Source organism: Cibotium barometz, chromosome 39 (genome assembly GCF_041138505.1).
Source record: "Cibotium barometz isolate CiBa-2024 chromosome 39, ASM4113850v1, whole genome shotgun sequence".
In the NCBI taxonomy this organism is placed as follows: Eukaryota; Viridiplantae; Streptophyta; class Polypodiopsida; order Cyatheales; family Cibotiaceae; genus Cibotium; species Cibotium barometz.
Window position 1 is genome coordinate 34,759,785 of NC_141084.1, and position 23,463 is coordinate 34,783,247.

Sequence of the window (23,463 nt, forward strand, 5' to 3'; positions counted from 1 at the left end):
AGAAAATTTGATATTTCTGCTGCTCCAAATCAAATTGCTCTAATTCCTCTTGGCCCTAGAGGTTTTCAAGGGTGCTCTACAAGCTAGTGAAAACAGAATTTGATTTGATCAAGTCTACAGTGAGATCCAAGCTCTTCATCAAATCTGCAAGTGACTTTGGTAAAACAGAGATTAAGCATTCAATGTTTGGTCAAATCTTGTGTTTCTTGGCTTAATCCTCTACTAGACTAATTGCTATTGATGGCCTTGAAAGCATTTGAGCTCATTTGAACTCTAAGGCCTCAGATCTGGACTCCCCGCGTACTCTGTTTTTTGCACACAAAACAAAGGATTAATGTGCTAATCAGTGATTAATCAATGCTAATCACTATATTTTGGTGCAATTGAGGGTTCAAATTAACCATTAGGTATCTGATACAAATCCCTATAACTTCAGATTGCAATTTGGAGATGGTTTGATACTCCAACCATTCCGTACAAATTAGTTATCCTTGATTTAATGTAATTTTTGGTAATTTTATGCTGATAAATCTGTTGTAATCATCTCTTAAACACCAGATTGAGTTGTGAAAGAGTAGACACTGTCCTTGAAATTGGATCAAGAGGTAAGACCTCCTTCACATTATCATGAGTACGGCACAAGAGACAGCCAAATTTAATGGGGAGCAGTTTTATGCATGCAGACAAATGGCAGACAAAAACCATGTATCTGCTCATGAGGAAAAATTTATGGGGGCTAGTTGAGGAAAGAGATGAATGCCCAGAGGTGAGAGGAAAAAATGAGTGGAAGAGCAGGAATGAAAAAGCATTGGGACTTATCGCACTCAGTTTAAATGATGAAATCATTCATCACATCACAGGGATACAGTGGGCAAAAGATGCATGGAATGAACTCAATAAATTATTTGACACACAAGCTAAAAATTCAAAAATAAATCTGTTAATGCAATTCTACAAATTGGATATAAAGGAAAGTGAACCTTTAATCACACACTTGAACAAATATAAAAGCATTAAGCAACAACTGGTAGCTATTGACAAAAAGGTAGAAGATGATGAGGCACTAGCAGTGCTTCTGAAGAATGTGGACAAAGGTGAATATGAAAACATTGTAGCAACACTAAAGAATTTACCTAAATTGAAGCTACACGAGATAGAAGGAGCTCTATTAGAGCAAGAGACCAGAGGCAAAGATAAAAAATGGCTCGACTCAACAGCAGGAGAATAAAAAGTATTCTTTACCCGAGGAGGATTCTCTCAAGGACGAGGAAGAGGCAGAGTAGGAGGAAGGACCTTCACTTGCCACAACTGTGGAAAGACAGGACACATGGCAAGAGACTGCTACAGCAAACCCAGTGGAGAAGGAACGACATCAGCAAACTTTATGGAGGCTCCTAAGGAAGTGGAGTCAGATCATCTTTTTTGAGAGAGAGAGAGAGAGAGAGAGAGAGAGAGAGAGAGAGAGAAACCCCACAACCCAATGTAACCTCCCCCAACAAAGTAAAACCACCTCTGAGCCACCAATGATGTCGACCATGTGGTAGATGTATGTGTGAGCACTTTAGTCAAGGTCGCGGGCACTTGTAGTAGCCTTGGACACATAGAGAGAGAGAGTGTCAAGGACTATGAGTTTAGGGACTTGAGGCACTGGTCGCGGACTATCAAGTAAGAGGGAAACTTGGTATAGGGTCCAGGTGTGCTAGGAGTATTCACTTGAGGGGAGGTGTTGAAATATACAAGTGAATAGGATGTGTGTGGGAACAAGCCCTTAGCAAGAGGCTGTAAAAGAGAATCTGTAAATGTGAGAGAACTTGTGAAAAGGTGAGAAGTATCTACTGGGAGAGAATAAAGGGTAGCATGAGGAGATTAAGGAGGTGTGGAGATATTCTGGGAGAGGTGGAGAGAATCAAGAAAAAGAGGTGGAGTGAATCAAGGAGAAATCAGTGGAATTAGATGCTTGGATGTAAACTCTATAAATTGAGGCATTGGCCTAATGAAAATTTGCTAGTTTTTTATTATCCATGCCTACATTAAGCTATCAGTTAATTACTCACTAATCACGTCTTAATTATCGTCTGATCTCTTTGTTAATGATGTTGATTCTAGTGTTTGCTCCACCATAGCTCATCACATTGCTGTAATTTTAACACACGGGAGCCTCTGGCTCCAAGACCTCAACCAATGCACCCAAGCTTACTCCAGACCAGAAAGCTGAGGTGTAACGCGCAGAAGCTCTGGGTAGTCTTCTTTCAGCCCTAAACACTCTTGGAAACCTTCTGATGCAAAAACGCAAGTAGAGAGAGAGTAGAGAGAGAGAGTGAGAAGTGCTGGAAATTCAGTATATACTATGGTACAAAAAGGTACATATCTTGCAGCCCTTGGCTGCCTTCTTGAAAAGTTGGTAAAACACCAAAACCTGTCCCCTATGGGACCTCTAGTGATCCCAACCCCTAGTGGGTTTGAATGACTACAACATAGAGCAAGGGTGCCTTTATATAGGCCTTGGGATCCATTAGAAACTGGCCGACTGCTGGTCGGCCAGCAGCCCTGCCATAAAATACCAAAACGCATGCTCTTTTATTAGATGCTCTTCACTTTATGATGCGCTTCAGCCCCTGGCCCTTCTGGAATCAGCCGACCATGTTATGGGCAGCCGACACCCTCTTTCTTGCAGCCGACTCACTTCTGCAGCCAGCCTACTGCACTTATCTGGATCCCACTTGTCCTGCTCCACGTCCACTTCAGATGAGACACCTGAAGCTCTGATCATTCTGGTTCTACCTATCTTCTACTGGTTCATGGTCTTTATCTGTTTGCCCCTTCTGGATTTAGCCTTGAGAAGGTCCATGGCATTGCTTATGCACATGACATCCCCCTCTGCTAAACTTGATGACGGGAATCCAACCTGCTCTTGGATGACTGTCATCATCCCAATCCTGTCCCGAAGCCCCTCTGTCATCTTCCATCCCTGGCAAACCTTTTTTCTCTGAAAATCCGGCCTGTTCTCCAAACCACTCTGTCTCTAATGAAGATCTATGCATCTGGTCTTCCTCTAGTCCACAATCCATTCCTGCCCTGACTCTAAACACCGTCTTGGTCTTCATTCCTGGAACTGAATCTGGCACTCTCACATCACCCTTGGAGGATCAACCTCCCTTGGGACCGTTACCTGAGAACCTATCTGGCTCACGGAACTGCCATCCCCATCTGGCACTGTGGAACACCACCAACAAACCTCCTGGGAGTTCTTCCCGCTTCTGTGCTCCTCGCCTTGGGCTTCGAATCCGTGTACTTTCCTGTACCTTGGACCTGTACACCATCATCTGGGACTGATTCAGCGTTTAGCTTTGCTGAGCCTGATGCTCTGATACCAATGTAACGCGCGGAAGCTCTGGGTAGTCTTCTTTCAGCCCTAAACACTCTTGGAAACCTTCTGATGCAAAAACGCACCATCTGATGCAAAAACACAGGTAGAGAGAGAGTAGAGAGAGAGAGTGAGAAGTGCTGGAAATTTAGTATATACTATGGTACAAAAAGGTACATATCTTGCAGCCCTTGGCTGCCTTCTTGAAAAGTTGGTAAAACACCAAATCCTGTCCCCTATGGGACCTAGTGATCCCAACCCCTAGTGGGTTTGAATGACTACAACATAGACCAAGGGTGCCTTAATATAGGCCTTGGGATCCATTAGAAACTGGCCGACTGCTGCTGGTCGGCCAGCAGCCCTGCCATAAAATACCAAAACGCATGCTCTTTTATTAGATGCTCTTCACTTTATGATGCGCTTCAGCCCCTGGCCCTTCTGGAATCAGCCGACCATGTTATGGGCAGCCGACACCCTCTTTCTTGCAGCCGACTCACTTCTGCAGCCAGCCTACTGCACTTATCTGGATCCCACTTGTCCTGCTCCACGTCCACTTCAGATGAGACACCTGAAGCTCTGATCATTCTGGTTCTACCTATCTTCTACTGGTTCATGGTCTTTATCTGTTTGCCCCTTCTGGATTTAGCCTTGAGAAGGTCCATGGCATTGCTTATGCACATGACATGAGGTGGGCAAGACCGGTGACAAGTTGAGTGCTGAGGAGATTACTCAGTACAAGAAGGAGGGTAGGTGTTTCTTTTGTCATACAAAAGAACACACTTCTCGGGAGTGTCCTAAGCCACCCCAGCTTCCACCGCTTTAGTCGTGAGCCCAGCTTCCATACATACCCCAGTGGATGTCCCTAGTTCTTCGAATCCCAATGCTTTGGTTGGAGCAATCATTAGTTGAGAGCTCGAAGATGAGCAGAAGGGCACCCGTGACCAAGAGTATGAGCGCAACGAATTGCTCAAGACCTTTGGCTACATACGTGGCCAGAGAGTCATCTTGTTTGACAGCGGCGGCAGCTAGAGGATGTGGTCACGAAACAGGCCGCTCGGCATGCTCGTTTCGTCCTAACTTCGGTGGACAAGCAAGTTGAGGGTTTTAGCACAGGCATGACGATGAAGTTTGAAGCTCTAGGTACTAAATTAGCCATTCAGGCATAGAGTTTGTGCGTGATTTTATGGTTGCCCCCTCTTGTAGGAGAGGTAGACATAATCATGGGCATTTAGTGATTTCACAAGTTCCTTCTTGATGTCAAGTGGACAAGCACACTTTCGAGATTAGCCCTAATGTGTCCAACGCCCCAGTGACCATTAAGTGAGATCAAGGAATCCCAAACTTTCCACTCATAAGCCACTTGCAAGCTAAATGAGCAATCAGGAAAGACGCACATTGTGTGATGATTTACATCCAAACTGCCCAGACGGTGGCCAGTGCTTCCGAGAAGTATTCAGCTCTCCATGAAAAGTTCAAGAAAATTTTTCTTCGGGACAATCTCCCTCCCTAGCTCCCCCTGTCTAGACCGGAGGACCACAAGATCGACCTTCTCCCAAGCTCGAAACCCCCGAGCAAATTTCCATATCGCCTTTCCAAGGCAATGGAATCGGAGTTGGACCACCAACTCCAAGAATTATTGCAATTTGGCTTCTTCCGTTCCAGTGTGTCGCCATTTGCAGCACCGATCATGTTTGTCAAGAAGAAAGATGGGTCTTCTCGATTGTGTGTGTCGATTATCGTGCACACAATAAGCTGCTTATCAAAAGTAGATTCTCGATGCCTTGAATAGACTATATTCTCGAGAGGCTGAATGGGACTAAAGTGTTCTCAAAACTTGATTTGAATAGACTATATTCTCGAGAGGCTGAATGGGACTAAAGTGTTCTCAAAACTTGATTTGAAGAGTGGGTACCACCAGGTGAGGATTGTTGAGGGGGACATCCCCGAGAGGACAGCCTTTCGTACGGAGCGGGCCCACTATGAATTTGTGGTCATGCCTTTTGGCTTAATGAACGCCCCAACCACATTCAACCGCATGATGATGCGGGTATTCCGGGAATTGATTGGAAAGTGTGTGTTCATATTTTTGGATGACATACTAGTATTTTTAGCTACGGTTGAGCGGCATGACATTGATGTGGAGAAAGTCTTGAAGTTGCTGGAAAGCAACGAGCCACATTCAACCGCATGATGATGCAGGTATTCCGAGAATTGATTGGAAAGTGTGTGTTCATATTTAAGGACGACATACTAGTATTTTTAGCTGCGGTTGAGCAGCATGACATTGATGTGGAGAAAGTCTTGAAGTTGCTAGAAAGCAACAAGCTCTACGTCAATGAGAAGAAGTCAGATTTTATTTGTTCGAGGTTCATTACCTTGGATATATAATTAGTGCAGAAGACATTTGACTTGATCCGGCCAAGGTGGCCGAGATTGTCAATTGGGAAGTACCACAGTCTGCTTATGACATCAGATCCTTTGTGGTATATGCCAAGCATACTCCACCCACATAGACAAGTTTTCTGACCTCTCGGCGGACCTCACCGATCTGCTAAAGTGTGTCAAGACTAAAAGGCAACAGATTCATGACTCCACGAGCGTTGGAGGCATTCAAGAACCTCAAGGTGGCTTTGTCAAAAGCGCCTTGTCTAGCGCTTGCCTCGTGGAACAAGCCGTTCCAAGTCACTAATGCGAGTAACATCGCAATTGGAGGTGTATTACAATAGAATGGCCATCCAGTAGCTTACATGTCTCATAAGTTACTGCCCGCGGAAAAGAATTACTCGATCTCCCATCGGGAACTCCTCGGAGTTATTCAAGCCTTGAAACATTGGAAACATTTCCTTTATGGCTGTGACTTTTAGATTCGCACTCACCATCAGGCATTACGCTGGATTCAAACAATGCCAAGTGCACAATGGAGTGACCGACAGCACTGCTGGAGCCAGATATTCTAGCAATTTGGTGGTATAATTGAGTATCTTCCAAGAAAGGCCAATCCAGTGGCCAATGCTTTGAGCCTGAAGGGACAGGTGACTTTGATTCAAACCACTAGACTCGACCTTTGTTGATACGGGACTAGACGACATGAAGCACATGTACGCGGATTCCGAGGAATTCGATACACAAAGGAAATTGACATTGGATGCCACAGGACCATGCCACTTTTTGATACGCTAACGGTTGGCTTTTCTACGAAAACCATCCGTGTCATGAAGTCGTTCAAGGCAGCTCTCCTCCATGACGCCCATGACACCATTACTGGTGGCCATCAGGGGCATGAATTCGACTTTGGAGAAGTTAGAATGGCAACATTATTGGCCAAAGATGAGGCGAGATGTGTTTGCACATGTGCAACAATGTGATATTTGTCAAGAGTTGAAAGCTCATCGTGGGAAGAAGATAGGGTTGTTACTGCCCTTACCAATTCCTAAGGGACCTTTCCAAGATATATCAATGGATTTTGTCACGAATCTGTCTCCCAGTCCAAGTAAGCGCAATACTCAGTGCTTGACTATAGTTGATAGATTTAGCAAATGTGATCGCCGAAGATGAGGCGAGATGTGTTTGCACATGTGCAACAATGTGATATTTGTCAAGAGTTGAAAGCTCATCGTGGGAAGAAGATAGGGTTGTTACTGCCCTTACCAATTCCTAAGGGACCTTTCCAAGATATATCAATGGATTTTATCACGAATCTGCCTCCCAGTCCAAGTAAGCGCAATACTCAGTGCTTGACTATAGTTGATAGATTTAGCAAATGTGATCGCCGAAGATGTTGCCCATTTGTTCATTCGGCATTGGTACTCGCTTGGCGAGATCCCTAGGACCATAGTGTCAGACCGAGATGCCAAGTTTACTAGTTATTTTTAGAGGGCATTGTTTGATAACTTTGGTACTAAATTGAATTTTTCCAAGTGCATTTCAACTATAGACGGATGGCCAGACAGAAATCTACAACCAGTTGAGACTCGAGCTCGCTGAAGCTTTCACTCCCCCCTTGCTCGCGCCCCCGCCTGCACGCACACCCCCCTCACCGCCCTCGCGTCTGCTGCTCCCCCCCACCTCCGCCCCTTCTCTTTAGCGCCCGCCGCCCCCTGCCCGTCTCCTTTGCGCCCCCCTGCTCCCTCCCCTTCCTCTGCGACCCGCCCCCTCCGCCTGCCTCCACCCTCTCCCCCCCACTTTTTTGCGTTTTCCTTCGCCCCCCCTGCCCTTTTGCCTGCCTCCGCCCTCTCCCCCCCGCCTCTTCGCGCTTCCTTCGCCCTCTCCCCTTCCTCTGCGACCCGCCCCCTCCGCCTGCCTCTGCCCTCTCCCCCCCTCCCTTTCACGTTTCCTCCGCCCCCCTGCCCTTTCGCCGCCTCTGCCTTCCACCCCTCTCCCCGTCAAAATTTTTTTATTTTTTTTTCTCTGTCCCTCCCCTCTGTCTTCACCCTTTCCTCCTCCGCCCCTCCTCGCTCTGCCTTTTGTGCAGCTCGGTTCTTGCAGGACATTCTGTTTTCGCTTCGCCTTCGACTAAGCTTCAGACACTAATGGAGGCTCCTCCCGCCCCACCTCAGAGGGACTCTTCCGCAGCCCCCTCGCCTGCCCCCTGAGGATACTCCCATCAGGCTTTCTCTTTCGCCAGAAGAGGAAGCGAGCCTTGCCGCAGAGGTGGAATGCCTCCAGGCACATTCCACCATCTACCGTATAGTCGGCACTCGCCCCAGCAGAGGGGAGATCCGGGATCTTCTCCAGGCCCGCCTTCTTGCAGATGTGGGCAAGATCCTAGACGTTCAATTACTGGGCCGCGGGCACTACCAGATTGAGTTCGAGACAGCCTAGAGCGTGGCCCAGGTCCTAGCCATGAGTCCCCTTGACATCAGGGGCGCTCGGGCCTTCTTCAGATCTTGGCAGCATGGCTTCGACCCAGCAGCGAGACCGAGCAGGAAGAGCGCCTATTCCATGTCACAGTTTGCTTCCCTGGACTCCGCCCCGCGAGTACCTTCCGCTCCTTTCTAGGATAGGAGCATTGGTGGGCTCGATGCTTGAGATTGGCCCCACAGCAGCTTCAGTTGGTGGCTAGAGCAGCTGGCCTGCCTTCGGTCAGAGTTTTGGTTCCTGACATCTCCTCCCTTCCGAAGGTCATTTAGCTACCTAGGATAGGGGGGGATGGATCGATCAGAGAGTGGAGTTCTCGGGGCTCCCGAACCAGTGTTTTATATGCAGACAGGAGGCCTGCCCTCGCAGGAGACCCCGGCCTTCACCGCAGCAGGCCCCCGGTGGCCCGCCCACAGATGCGGCTCGGTAGGCAGCCTCCGGGACACCTGCTCAGCCCACAGAGACCTCGGATTGGCAGCCTGGACAGGGGCGCCGTAGAGGGAGACAGCCACAGCAGCATGCCCAGAGACCGATGCAGCAACAGTCACAGTCTCAGCATCACTGGGTTCCAGTGAGGAACAGCTTTGCTCCCCTCCAGGAGGAGACCCCAGCGCAGACTGAGGATCAAGAGATGAAAGCACCCCCTCCTTCGCCCCGACCCCCCCTCCCCCGCTCGCCTCGCTTCCACCTTCGCCTCCTCCCGTTTTGTCAGCGGCTCCTTCCCCACCCCCTTCTCCCCCCCCCTCCCCCTCCCCTCGCCTCAGCTCCTCGGGAGGCCCTGGCAGTACCCTGGCGCTCACCTGCAGTCCAGCATGCACTGAGCACCGACCTTGCTCGAGCACCGCAGAGGATACCTACTATGCCGATTTGGGCTTCACGGATATCCTCTATCCGCAGTCGGCTTAGTAGTCTCGACACTAGACAACGCTCAGAGGCTTTTGACGACTACTTCACACGGATTTTTGGAGCGGAGGGCCCCCATGAGCCAGCACCCATCAGAGTGCATGTGGTGATACCTCCGGCCCGCGAGGGGAGGAGGCACTTGATTCAGCGGTGGCCTTCTCCTTCCCTCTCTGTGGAACTAGCAACCGGGAGTGGACTCTGGATCTCGCTCTTAGCATTCTGAAGACTCAGGCAGTTGAGTTTTCTCACCATGTGAGCGATCTGGAGGTGACAGACGTGATAGGCCGACTCTGGGAGTTGGCTCATTTCTTTGATACCGGGAGTGCGGATGCCTCCGGGGTTCGACACTTGGTGGTTCGCATAGTGGAAGACCTAGCACGCGACCCAGGTTATGTATGCATACACGAGGTTGCTCTCTCTGAGCGGGAGGCCGTCGCCATGGGACACAGCCACTGGCGCCTGATCCGAGATTCTTGCAGCACACCGGCGGGTGAGCAGATTCATAGCCGCTCGGATGGGGACTATTCTCCATCCAAGCCGCTTGTGAAAGCCCGCCGTATGGCTGAGCCAGCCTCCACCTCAGCAGGTCATCCATGAGGATCATCTCATGGAATGTACAGGGCCTTGGCGGCGCACACTATGTACGTTATCGTGGTTGCTTGTGGCAAGAGCTTCAGAGATGCCTAGTTGGGGGTAGTATTGATATTCTAATGATGCAGGAGCACCATTTGAGTGAGAGCAGGATTCGGGGATATGGTTCAGTGATGCCTGGTAGATGGGACACATTTTGGTCTGCAAGTTTTGGCCCCTTGGGTGGGCAGGGAGGAGTATGTATGGTCATTGCGGATGTATGGCGGCAGGCCATTGTGGATCATGGGGTCATTGTGCCTGGTAGAGCACAGTATGTTATTCTGAGGATGCACGATGACATTGAGCACTTTGGTGTGCTCAATGTCTATGCGCCCAACCATGCTAGTGCCAGAGCAGAGTTCTGGACCCTTGTTTTACAGATGCATTGCCCGAGGACGGCCATTGGTGTGTCGGGGGAGACTTCAACATGCTTGAGGTTTTTGGTGCACCTTCGGGAGCATTGATCAATTGGCGCGAGACAGTGGCCTTTTGGATCAGTAGCGCTCCCGCTCCGGCATGGAGCCCAGACCCGGGTTTTAGATGGATTCCTCCTGGCAGCACAGCAGTGCGGTATTTGGGATGCCAGATTGGACTTGATTTGTCACCTGAGCAGCAGATCGCTCCGCTTCTTCTGAGCATTCGGAAGAAGCTTTTGTATTGGAGTACAGCACGGCTATCCTTGGCTAGGAGGGTGGTGGTGACAAATCAGGTGCTTTTAGCGACCATGTGGTACATCACGTCTTGCTGGATCTTCTCGAGCTCTAGCATCAGCCAGGTAGTATAGAGGCTGATCAGGAACTTTCTTTGGTCTGGGCGGGATGGTCAGCCAGCCCGGGCTAAGGTTGCTTGGGCAGTTATTACTCTTCCGCTGGCCCAGGGGGCTTGGGCATTATAGATCAGTTGATTAGAGTAGAGCCTTATTGGGGAAGCTTATTGTTCGGGGGCTGCTTCCAGGAGTTTCTTTTTCAGCGAGACTGCAGGCTAGGGCTCCCCTAGCAGGGGGCACTTGGGCACCAGAGATACGATGGATCTTCATAGAGATGAGGAGGACAGGCCTCAGTAGAGGATGGGAGGACAGATTTTCCTTGAGCATCCTGCGAGCTTGGGAGCTGCTGAGACCGGGGCTTTCTCAGAGACCTCCTACTTGTGATGAGGAGCGGGCTAGACAGCCGCTCATTTGGAGCCCCGCGGTATGCACTGAGCAGGGTCGTATGCTAGGTTCTTGGCCTCGTCTAGCCTGGGGACCATTGGCAGCAGGCCCAGCATGCAGTTTTGGAGACTGGCATGCCTTCTGCAGTCTCCCAGAGGAGGTCCAGGTGGAGAGGCTAAGTCACTTCAGAGGGGGGCTGATTAGGAGGGATGACATTCAGGAGGCACTCACTGAGGAGTGGTTCACGCCTTTTGAGCTAGCGGCCCCATCGTGGATGGGATCCTTTACACAGTTGGAGATCCTGATTGTTGTCAAAGCTTGCACTGAGGATGGTAGATGCCTCTACTATGAGATCCAGGATGAGGGCAGACTTCAGAGAGTGGAGGCGGAGTCGCCTTTGGTTGCAGAGTGCATCTTTCAGAGGATACGGGTAGTGGCCGCCGCTTCCCGAAAGTGGCATATTGATCCAAATCCTGCAGATGTGGACTCTGATTGGCGCATATGGGCATATGCTGCGCGCCCCTCCAGTGGGACCCTGGCGAGTACGAGTGGCATGATCCTTATGCGTCTCCCGAGGCCACAGAGATCACCTTTTTCCAGTACACTGTTCGGTTGGGGAGGCATATTTTGACTGCGAGGAGGCTGGTCTCTCCAGCTACATCGGAGCATATTTGATCAGTTGCTTCATGCCAAGGTATTTTCCAAGATTGATCTCAAGTCCGGATATCATCAGATCCGTATTCGTGAAGGTGATGAGCACGACTGCCTTCCGCACGAAATATGGACATTATGAGTATTTGGTCATGCCTTTCGGGTTAACCAATGCCCCGGCAACTTTTATGAGTCTCATGAATGACATCTTTCGACAATTTATGGACAAGTTCGTGATTATTTATCTGGATGATATTTTGGTATTTAGTGCTTCAATCGATGAGCACAAAAAGCATCTACATGAAGTTTTCAAAGTTTTACGAGATAATGCACTTTTTATCAACCCAGAAAAGAGTGAATTTTTCAAGGCATCACTAGAATACCTCAAGCACATCATTTAAGCTAAAGGCATTTCTATTGATCCTAAGAAGATACAAGTTATTCAGGATTGGCCGACACCGCAAAATATCCATGATGTCAGATCATTCTTGGGTCTTGCCAATTTTTCACACACGAAGGTCTTTAAGTTTTTAGAAATTGCAGCACCTTTGACAGAGGTTTTGAAATCAACACCTGCTTTTCGATGGACAGATGATGCTTCTCATGCCTTTGATAAGCTAAAGATGGCATTGACAACAACTCCGGTAATGGCAATTCACAGACCCCAATCTTCCTTTTAAAGTTATGACAGATGCTTCTGATCTTGCAACTGGCGCAATTCTATGCAACAAGGCCGAGCCATCGCCTTTGACAGTCATAAGCATTCAACAATTCAAAAACATTATCCAATGTATGATAAGGAATTCTTGGCAATTGTTCATGCTTATCGAGCCTGGTGTCAAATCCCCACGGATCTCCTCGTGATCATTCTTGATACGAGACTCGAATCCTGCAAACAACAAACAAACAAGGGGGTGCAGGCTTGACTCACCTCCCAACCATGGTGGCAGCCGTGGGCAAGCCCACAGTCTTGGTTGTCCCCACCGAGCCACGAGCTGAGCTAACTAGGTTGATGTACCGACCAATCTCCTCCTCGCGACGTCCCATACCGCCACCCACGAAGCTGCCCTCGCGGGCCTCGAGATTGCTGCCAGCCTCGGTTGCATAAAGCAGGTGCACGTCTGCACTAGATCCAGGCTCCAAGACCATAGAGCTCTCACAAACTCGCGAAACTCTATATCCCAATAACTAACCTTGGCCACCCTTTTATAGGCTCTTGGCCGGTCTCATCGGACGTCCACACTTCTCCACCACCCCATCCATCACTGTCATTCGAGCTCAACTAAACTTTAGTAAGTATGATGGTAAGTTTGATCATTCTACAGTCATGCAATTTATACATTAATTTTTTGCATATTTCTTGTTGGCTAAAGTTGTAGATCCTTAAGTTGGGGAAGTTGGAAAGAGAAGCTAGAATAGTTTCACCCCTATGAACATTCTCTTTCCTATACAAAATTTGAGCCTCTGTCATATAACTGAGCTCTGAGTTTGGCTCAAAATCTAGAAATGAGGCTGAATAGAGGTAAGCCCAAGTAGGTCCATTCAAACCCCAAACCCACTAGTATACCAGTCTTTATCCCAATCGCGTAAGGGTACATTGAACAACCGAGTAAGGGTACACATGTCTCAACGAGGTAAGAGTACACATAACAATAAAGATAGTAAGGACACTAAGTCTTAGAGAAACTTGGGTGGCAAGAAAAACACAAAGGCAAAGCCTAAAAAGATAGTAAGGACACTAAGTCTTAGAGAAACTTAGGTGGCAAGAAAAACACAGAGGTTAAGCTTAAACAAAGATGGCCTATACCTTTCATGTCACATAATTTAGTCGTGGACAGGTTCACATCTCGTCTCTGCACACACATCCCTCGTAAAGCAGCTAATAAGTGTTAATCCCATTTTGGATTAACAAATATGCTCCTCCAATTGAGGACATTAATAAGTGTCATACAAAGGCACTATAAAAGTTATACATTATGAGATATTGGCCACCCAAGGCCTTAGTTAAGTAAGTTTTGGGCGTCCAAGTGTGAATAAGGGCCAATTGTATATAAGGCATTTTCTCATAATGAATGGACATAATCCCCCTTTATGGTATGAGAGTTCTTACTTTTGTCTTGAGAGAGATTGAGAGAGAGCATTCTAGCACATGTGCCTTCTCTATACTTGTATGTTGTATGCTTGTATATATAGAGAAGTGAGAGAGAGTGATTGCCTTGTGTGGTGGTGTGAGCGACTCTATGGTGACAACGTGGAGGTGGAGCTTGGAGGATTTGAGCTTCTCAAGTGAGCTTGGAGACCTCAAGGGACACGAGCTTAACGCATTGGTAAGTGCCCTATGATAGTTGTGTTCTATTGCTCTTTCCAAAGGAGAATGCATTGAGTTCCTTCTTGGAGGCTGTTGAGAAATCAAGCTCATCTAGTGAGGCGGTGGACACTGATGACCCGCCTGGGGGATAGGTCCCACACTTACACCACTGGCATGGTTGGTGAGATCATGGGTGATATGTGGCCAGTGGGATGACAGGCTGTGTGACAACCATTCTAGAGACTGGCATACTATAGAGAACCCTAGTATGTATTTGGTTGAGTACCTTTTCATAGGTGTGTACTCTTATCTTTGCATATGGTGTGTTGAGTGTTGAGTGAAGAAGAAGAAGATTTTCAGCCTCTCACCTTGTGTGTTCTCTTTTAGGGTTTTGTGAGTGTGTGTGTGCTTGCAAGAGCTCAAGCTCTCTTCTCCCCTCCATCTTTTCATGGTATCAGATCTTGGTTCATGATGCTAAGGACTGAGCTGCAAGCAAGAGAAGCACAGGAAGCGGTACGAGGGTAAGAGCTTCAACTACTCTTCCCTATTTGTGTTGGCGACTACACCCTTGTCGGAAGCTCTATGAGAGGCACCGGCAAACGATCTCTGATTGAGGAGCTTTCTTCGTGGTGGTGAGAGTTAAGCTATAGGGCAACTTAACCATCTTATCGGTCAACAATTTTCTGGCCAAAAACGCGTTTCGGGCATGTTACAACCTCCGTTTTTCAGAAAGCAGGCGATTTCGAGCACTGCCGGGTAAGTCATCGATTCTCTGCACAACTCTGTTTTAAGAACTGCAAGAAGACAGATTGGTTGTGCGCACACTGTGTGTGCTGCAAGGAGGTCAACAGTTGCCATTGGGTGTATGTATGCACATTGAGGTCACTGGTTGTGACATTTGAGTGTACTACAGTACCGCTGCAGAAAATACAGCAGTTTGTGCAGGACAAACCAGAGTGTTGTTTCTAGTAAATTTGTGTGTTTGGTAAGATGTTTTTCTCATCAAGAGGCACAGCTGTTGATTCTTTTCCATAGAACAAAGACTATCTGGGATTTACTTCATCTATCGTAACATAACAGAATTGAGTCTCATTTTAGGGATCCATCAGTCCAGCCTAACCCCATCCAATCCCATGGGTTAGCCAACTGCTAGACAGCTGCCCAACCACTATAGTGATAGGATCCATTTAGAAATTTGGTTATGTTTTGCCCTGGGTACCAGGGAAAAGAGTTCCCAGGCCCCCTAGCCGGCGCTTCAAGCCACTTCATCCAATAGAACAATATACCTGCCTTGTAGCTCCGCTCTTGTGAAGACAGCTCCTCTCGGAGATGTGTAGCTCCTAGAGCTACTGAGGGGGTGTTGTACCTAAACCAAGAAGGGGAAAGAGATGATGGTACTCTTACCCATGTAGTACCACTTCCTTCCTTGCTTGTTCTTGCCTCTTGCTTGCCTCCTTAGCTCTCACATGAACCAGGCTCTAATACCATAAAGAGAATGTGGGGGGGAGGGAGAGCTTCAAACCCTAGTAAGCAAACACACACACACACAAGCAAGAGCAAGACACAAGAGAGAGATGGATAGCTGAATTTTCTTCTATTTTCTTCTTCTCTACTCAACCAACATAACATAAAGATAAGAGTACACACTATATGGGTTAGTACTCTACTACTACAGCATACAAGGGTCGGTCCATAATGTGGGGGAGAGGGAGAGCTTCTTCTCTACTCAACCAACATAACATAAAGATAAGAGTACACACTATATGGGTTAGTACTCTACTACTACAACATACAATGGTCGGTCCACAATGTGAACCCAACTAAATGAGCTGGTGCTATAACTATGCTAGTCTCTAGTAATCCAAAATGGCTATCACACAGCCTATCATCCCACTGGTCGCATATCACCCCTAATCTCACCAACCATGCCAGTGGTGTAGATGTGAAAGCTATCACCCAGGCGGGTCATTAATGTTCATCATAGCACTAGTTGAGCTCGATATCTCAACATTTTTAACCTACTGTGGTAAGATTATTACTGCTTGTAATAAAGAATTCTCTTATGGAGTGAAGTGAAGGAAACTAGGGAAAGAAGATTTTACTCTTGGTCTTACCAAGAAAGCTACTATATGGAGTGCTTTTCTCACCTCTCTCTCTTAAGAGGATTAGGATATAAATCATTGTATTAGAATATAGGAGGATAATAGGAAAATAAGATCTTACTCTTGGTCTTACCAAGAAAGCTATTATACGAAGTGATTTTCTTACCTACCCCTTTATTAAGAGGACTAGGATATAAATCGTTGGATTAGTATATAAATCTTTGGATTAGAGCCTCTCCCTTTATTACCTAGAAAGCTATTATGTGGAGTGCTTTTCTTACCTATCCCTTTCTTAAGAGGATTAGGATATAAATCCTTGGATTAGAGCCTATCCCTTTCTTACCAAGAGAGCGATTATATGGAGTGCTTTTCTTACCTATCCCTTTCTTAAGAGAATTAGGATATAAATCCTTGGATTAGAACCAAGATAGTTACAAGCACCTACGTGCACCATTGAGCCAAGTTTTGGGTTAAGTCATTGGCATATTATTGACAATATCAACTTCCCACAACTTTATTTCTTCTTCCTATGGAAGTTAAAACTTAGTCTGACTCTTCTTCTAGCTTTTTCTTATGCTTAAAAGTAATATATTCACTATCCTGCACCTTTTGTGTAGTCAATCTCTTTGCTTCTGGGGGTAATTCATCAATCCAAGCAAGGTCTAGCAAGGTCTGGCAAGACAAGATCAAGACGAGCTTCTAGTGGCAATAAATTGGTAGGAAAGTGGAAACTTGAATTCTTCCTTCTTTAGGACTTCCTATAAGAGGAGTTACTAGAAGTTGAAAACTAGGAAGGAACCTTTCAAAATGGGTGACCCTACCCAAGAATCAAAGTTTGTCATTTCTTGAATAAGGGTAATGAGGATGCTCCATTTCTTCAAATTTATAACTTCATAAGCTTCTTTCTAAAGATAAGAACATAAAATGAAGGGGAATCCTAATCCCACTCTTGGCCATCCAACTAGCTACATATTGGAGTATCATTAACAAAATACAATGTAGCACAATCCACTTTGACTCTTGCTTGGGATGTTGGAGAGGACCAAGGCCAACAACTTCAATTTCTTACGAGATAAGTTTTGATCTTATGTCTCAAACAGATGGAGTCAATACTTAAAAGATGGGAAAACCCTAACTTGGATGATGGAATACAAAAGGGATTATTATTCGGGGATGAACCCAATAATAAGAAGGTTTGTGGAGCTAGAAAGAAAAATTACCTTATAAGGTGCAGTGACAATAACTAGGTTACATACGATGAGGTAGAAACTAGGATAGTACACAATCGAGGAGTGTTACAAAGCCTCCCACCCCGATGGAAGACTTATGGTAATCTAATGATAAACCGTGGAGCCAAGCAAACTTGAGGCTTGCCTCCCCATACATTCTTCCATACTTGGGGGACTAGCATGATACTAGTTCCAAACCTCCTCTTGTACCTCCACAACCATAATAGAACCACCTCCTAAAATGAACAACAAAGTCAAGCCCATTAACAAATCCAAGTACCAAGGGATTCCATCCTAGGATCCTACTCAAAGTGCTATCTTTCCTAAAGTTCAGGCTTGGCCAAAGTTTAGGAGAATATTAAAGGCTATCTAATGATGGGGTAAGGATGCACATTCATTGATGTGACCTCCATACCCTTTTCCCTATGCATCTATTTATGGCCATTTCCTTTAGTATTATTGGCATCGCCAATAATACCATAACTAACTCTTCCTTTTCTATGATTATTACATCTACAATAAGCACATCATTCAGGTTTTGGACTACCTCTTAGTCTGGATGGTTATCTTTTGGATCTTTTTTCTTGAGATGCTATTTTGGAATAAGTTCCATGGCTTGAACTTATGCCTACTGACTAGCTTTGGCACGTCTTTCACTATCTAAATTTTTTAATTCAAATGTTTTTGTACTGAGTTTCCTAAAGATTTTGTATGGTTATGCCCATCTAATTTTAAGCTTACTTAAGTGTGGTCCCATCTTAGAATTGAACAACGGTACCACATATCCTTCCTCTCAAAGATTTTAAATTTAGAGTTCTTTGTACACTTGAATCTTGCTTCTCTTTTAATCTATGTCCATGCACTAAATTTAGAGTTCTGATGTCCACTTGAAGCTTCCTTCTATTTTGAACTACTTCAGATGTCCATGCATTGAGAACAATTTCCTTTCATCCAACTTTAGATGTCAATGCATTAAAAAATTTCTTTTCATCCAACTTGAGGAGGTGCTCTATCCTTTTGCTACTGCTATTCAGAGTCTTGGCACTAGGAACCCCACAAGCGTGTGATCGTCTTAAAAACCATTCACCATGCTAAAGGGTGTTAGCCCTGTGGTGTTCTTATAAGGTGCTCTTAGAAGCTATTCTCTAAATTACCAAAGCGTAGAATGCAAATTCTTGTCCTAGTCCATCTGGTTCTCATTCATAGTTGACCAAAACTTTGAGCTAGTTTATAAACTTTGTTTAACCATTGTCTTGTGGTTAACCACTAACTTGTGGGGATACAACACATTTTACTACTTATGTATCACCATGTGCTACTCTGTCAGCTTCTTAATTACCTCATTCAAGAAGTGTGTCCCTTGGTCACTTATAAGCTTGATTGGACATCCAAATCTTGTCATGATCACCTCATACAAGAATTTGGCTATGACTTTACAGTCTCTCATTTCTCTTCCACCCACTTACTGAGATATACTTGTTGCCTATTCTTAGGGCTATGATTTTGAATGGTCCCACAAAGTATAGGCCCTATTTCTAGAAAAGTTGAAGAGGTAGCATTAGACTGAGTGTTATTCTATCTGATGAATTTGGTTGTCCCATCCTTTGGCACAAGTCACATTCTTTTGCAAAGGTGTGAGAATCCTTGATTGTTGTTGGCCACCATGATCCTACTTGGCACACTTTCCTTCCTATTATCTCTCCAAAAAAGTGTCCTCCATTGACTCCTTGGTGTGCTTGTCTAAACACAACAGCTTGCTCTGCTGAAGCTAGGGGAAACACCTTTTGAGTATTTGATCAATGCCCATTTTGTAGAGTTGCCTAGCCAGAACCATGAATGACTTACTTTTGAGAGTTAGCTTATTTCTTTGGTCCCCTTGACATATATTTTGAAAAACGTAAGTCAGATATGAGTTTTTTTTTTTGGTTGGAGTGGCATGTGGCACATGTGGGCTTACACTACCACATGGCACACATAACCCATCTTACCTATCAAGATCTTATAACCTTACTGCATGAGGAACAGTCCAAAAAGAATGTTTGTAAGAGTTAGAACTGATTAGGCTCTAGCAACAAAGGATAAGGGTAATAAATTTCTGTGGAAGACCAATTCCAACAAAACTTCTGAGGCTAAGGGTGATTCCGAATAGCCAAAGAAGGTGACTTGCCGGTATTACAAAAAGCCTATCCATGAGCCTATCCATGCAGTTGAAAATTGCTTCAAACTTCAAAATAAAGAAAAGAAAAAGAAGGATCCAACAAGAGTTCTAGCAGTTTTGCCAACAACAATTAGAGTTCAAAGAAAGATGACTCTATTAATGTCGTTGTCTATCAAGAGTTCACTTATGGCTATTTGTAGTTATAATCTTGAAAAGGATACATGTCTTAGTGCAACTATCGCTGACAGTTAGTTTCTTAATAGTGGTGCTTCTAAGTACATAACTTCTCAACGCTGATGTTAACCTATGAGACGGACATTGAGACGTACTATGTTTTACGTCATTAATTTAAATATTCTGAGTCATGGGCCGGGCTTGTCGGCACCATATGTTAAGGATGAAGGGATTGGGTGATCACCGATGAGAGGCGCACCTTGAATATCAGTAGGATAAGGGTTAGGGTCGGTCGGCCATGTATGGGCGCCCAAGTGTGAACGGCCAAGTCACCTATAAGAGTCAAATGTAACCCTAAAATCCTCATTCTCATGTGTTGTGAATACAAGAGTGCTCTTGCCTTATCTCCTTGCGTGTGTGTGTGAGAGAGAGAGAGAGAGAGAGTGAGAGAGCGATCGAGCGCACTGTGTAGCGGCACGGCGGCGGCGGCGAGGCGGTAGAGCGGCGCGACGGCGGCTCCTCCTTCACGGCTGCGACGCGGGAATCCTTCAAGGCGGCAGTCAAGCAGTGAGTGACACACCTTTTGCATTTTGTTTTGAGCTTACCTTCCTGGTTGTATGCTTGCAGCCATTCGTGGCTCGCATACGGTGTTCGGCAAGTCCCCAGCTTCTACGACCTGTGCGGCAAAAGCGCACATTTTTTGCGCCGCTGCCGGGGAGTTGCCCTGCACCAAGCTCCAGTTTGCAGCTCGGCTGTCTGTGTGAAGTTTAATCTACACTGTAGGAAAGCGACTGTGTGTTTGTTGTTGAGGTGTTTCTGTGTTTTGCAATCTGTTTCTGCAATTTATCTTCTGCATTTCTGTTTCTTTTGTTATTTTTCCGCTCCGCGTGTGGGCGTGCGTTCTGTTATCTGCGTGCGGGGGGGGGGGGGGGGGGTTTTCAGAATCCCCAGATCTGTGCTGTGTGCGAACTGCGCGGCCAAGGCTGAACCCCAAAGAAACCCTAGAAAACTTATCTTAAAAAAATAGAAAATAAAAATTAAAAAAATATATAAAAAAATTAAAAATTAAATTTTATTTTTAAAGAAAGAACCAAACGTGTGGAGAGGAAAGATTTTCTAATTGGAGAAAAAAATTTTGAAAAGAAAGAACCCCAATTGACCCCCGACCCCCGCGGTCTCGGTCTTTTGATATATATATATATAGGAGAGTGAGCCTCCATAGCTTTCTTTCAAGTGAGAGCTTATGGGAAGTTGTGCCCTATATGTAGCCCACTCCCCAAGGAGTAAAGTGAGCATGTGGGATAAAGCCCTCACCCTTTTCTCCACAAGCAAATAGGCTTTTGCCCCTTCCCCCAAGGGAAACGGACTGTTTTGAGGACTACATGAGCTCTAGATAGGCGAACACGGTGCTGTAAAGCACACTAGGACCCTTTGAACGATACGCTCGTTTCGAGCTATCACACACCCTAGTCCAAGTTCGACCGTAAGTAAGGGGATCAAAAACGAGTTAAAAACAATCTAAAAACAAGTAAAAACGGGGTGCGAAACACCTAAGAAACCACTTGTGTGAGTTTCAAGGGTAGTTACCAATGCACGTAGGGTACCCACGTCACATGCATCTATGTTTTGGTTGGGTGCTAGAGCCTGAACCACTAGAAAGCGTTTCAGTTTACGCAGGCTCACACCATCCCTCCACGTTGGCATCTTGGCCTTCGGCTGGAACCCAAGGGAGTGCAACCCAAGATCCACGAATAGTGGTGGATAGTGATTCGTCCTCTGACTCAGAAGCCATGGAAGGGCACCTTACCAACAAGAACTCTGAGGAGACAAGCCAAAACATGCCAGTTTGGGCCCCACAACCCGGATCTAGCATGTTTAGTCGTCTAATAGAGACCTTTAGTAGAGCTACACGCTCGGAACATGCGACAAGCGAAGTAAAGGAAGAAGGAGGGGTAGTGGATTCGCCATTCACATCTCATGTGGACCCTACCCTCCCAAAGAGTGTCCATGTGGATATTCTACCCACTTCGTTTAATGAGGGCCCTACTGAGCTACCACATTCCGATGCTCTTCCTAAAGTAGAGATCCCTAGAGGCCAATCCATAAGAAGTGACATTGCGTCCACTTCAAGAGAATCGTTTGGCACACCAAGTCTGGATGGGATATTTCTCAATGAAAATTGGGAATATAATCTACACACAGAGACTCTAACTAACCTATACACGAGCTACACATACCATGTAGGTTGGTTAGAAGTCCTACGATCTACATCTAGTGCCACTAATCTAGAGGAGCAACAACAAATGATATGTGAGGTTATTCATAGAATTATCCAAATTGAGAGGCAAAATAGGGGAGCGAACCTAGTTTCCACTGGCCCTATGAGATTTTTGGATACGGGCAAGGCCAAACAACCAACCCTATCACAATTGGAGACTCCCTCGGTGAGTCCCATAGACCCTATCACAATTGGAGACTCCCTCGGTGAGTCCCATAGACCCTATCACAATTGGAGACTCCCTCGGTGAGTCCCATAGACCCTTCGTATGTTGTTTCGCCTGGAGTCTCAATGCAGGTTGAGCCCACGAGTAGTAACTTTAGCTTTCCAACCTTGGCTCAACTTTCCATTAGGGAATCCGCAATGCCTACCCCAATGATGAGCATAGCTGAAAGTGCACATGTTACCGCTGTAGTTAGTACAACACCGCTACCTAGTGGAACAGTACCTACAACAGTGCGTGCCAGTGCCTATCGACCCTATGTACCTATCGCTACCCATGCTCCTGTAGCTCCTACGCCTCTTAGTATGCCAATGGCGTATGCTCCACGACCGCCTTATCACCACCCTTATCCAAGAGGAGCTAGGCCTAGTCACATATCATATCCTACGTCATTTGCCAAATACTCAGACCAACGCCAACTCCTATCAGCCAGGCTATCCCAGAAGTGCCTCCACTAGCTATGCCTGCTCACCTAGGTGATCTTGCAGCGTTTGCTCAGACGATCGGACGATCCATTTTGCGGAAAACATGCGGGGTATGCCTGAGAGAGAACCTAGAAGCAAGGCAGTACAAGTGGCTAAGCTCACTCAAAACTTCAGTGGTAATGAGGATGTTAGGAAGCACATTAAAGTCTTTGAACATGTGTGTGATTCCTTGGAAGAGCACAATGAGCTGCATAAGTGTAAAGCTTTAGGCTTAACCTTGAGTGGGAAGGCCGGAGATTGGTATCGAACCTTAAGGGTTGAAGAGCGCACTCACTACCCCACTCTCAAGAGATTGTTCTTGAAAGAATACATACGTGAGGGTGTGCTTTGGGGAGTAGCATCTCAACTCCAAAAAGCTGAACGCGAGGAAGGGGAGTCAGTGAGAGACTTTATAAGTCGATTGAAGCATCTAAATTCTCGCTGCACTCCCGATGAGCGCTTCAATAACAACCAACTCCTCGATAGATTCATCCGAGGATTGCGCCACGAGGACATTTACAATGGCCTAGTCATTAAAGGTCTTACAACGTGGGAAGCAGTCACTGCCAATGCAATCCAGTTAGAAGACAACTTGATGATTGCAGGTAAAAAGGTGTCTTCAGAAACAAAATCCGTTAGTTCGCAAGTATCTGGGCACGAGCCAATGACAGTAAAACCTATTGCCAAGGAGCCCAAGATATCCGAAATGTCTGTGACCGACCTTACTAAGGCTCTCCACCAAGAATACTTTAGGGGTAATCGAGCTCCTCAGAATAGTCATATGTACCCAAGGAGAGAGCAACAATGGTGTTCGGTGTGCTTAGGACCACATAGCACGAGTGAATGTCCCACATTTAGAGTCAAATTCAATGGGAATTACAATGCATGTGGTAAGTATGGCCATCAATCTAAAGATTGCCTAGTACTTAAGCGAATGTTGGCAAATCAGGCACCACTAGCCTGGTCAAACAC